The sequence below is a fragment of the Pyxicephalus adspersus genome, chromosome 5 (genome assembly GCF_032062135.1).
Source record: "Pyxicephalus adspersus chromosome 5, UCB_Pads_2.0, whole genome shotgun sequence".
In the NCBI taxonomy this organism is placed as follows: Eukaryota; Metazoa; Chordata; class Amphibia; order Anura; family Pyxicephalidae; genus Pyxicephalus; species Pyxicephalus adspersus.
Window position 1 is genome coordinate 33639685 of NC_092862.1, and position 650 is coordinate 33640334.

Below are 650 nucleotides of genomic sequence, written 5' to 3' on the forward strand. Positions count from 1 at the left end.
GGAATAATGAGGGGTAGGGTGGGCACAGTTGGAATAATGAGGGGTAGGGTGGGCATAGACTAGGAATAATGAGGGGTAGGGTGGGCACAGATTGGGAATAATGAGGGGTAGGGTGGGCATAGACTGGGTCTATACTGGTTGCAATGATGTGTAAGGGTGGGTACATACTAGGAATATAATGGTAATAATGAGGGGTCTGGTGGACACATAATGGGAAGTTTACTGTTAGTATTGAGGTGTAGGACTGGGAATGTGCTGGTATCGAGTAGTACTGGGATTGGCCTGGTACTATGGTGAAGGACTGGGTACATAATGGAAATGTGCTGGTGTAGTATTGGACACTTACTAACAAATGTACTGATAATATTGGACTGTTGGGCGGAAGGGTACTGGCAGTAATGAAGTGTAGGTTGGGTACAAATGGTAATGTACTAGTTGTAATACTGTGCAAGGTTGGGCACATTGTGAATGTATTGGTAACAATTGGCTGTAGGGCTGGGCACAGACTGTTTGTAGTATGGTATGGGGCTGGGCACAGACTGGTTGTAGTGTGGTGTGGGGCTGGGCACAGACTGGTTGTAGTGTGGCGTGGGGCTGGGCACAGACTGGTTGTAGTGTGGCGTGGGGCTGGGCACAGACTGGTTGTAGTG

The 650-nt window shown here is 48.5% G+C and overlaps 1 protein-coding gene across 2 annotated transcripts in view; it reads left to right on the forward strand.

The window, feature by feature from the left end:
- Positions 1-650, forward strand: part of ARFGEF1 (ARF guanine nucleotide exchange factor 1) — a 103234-nt gene that overhangs the window by 934 nt on the left and 101650 nt on the right. The window lies entirely within an intron of this gene.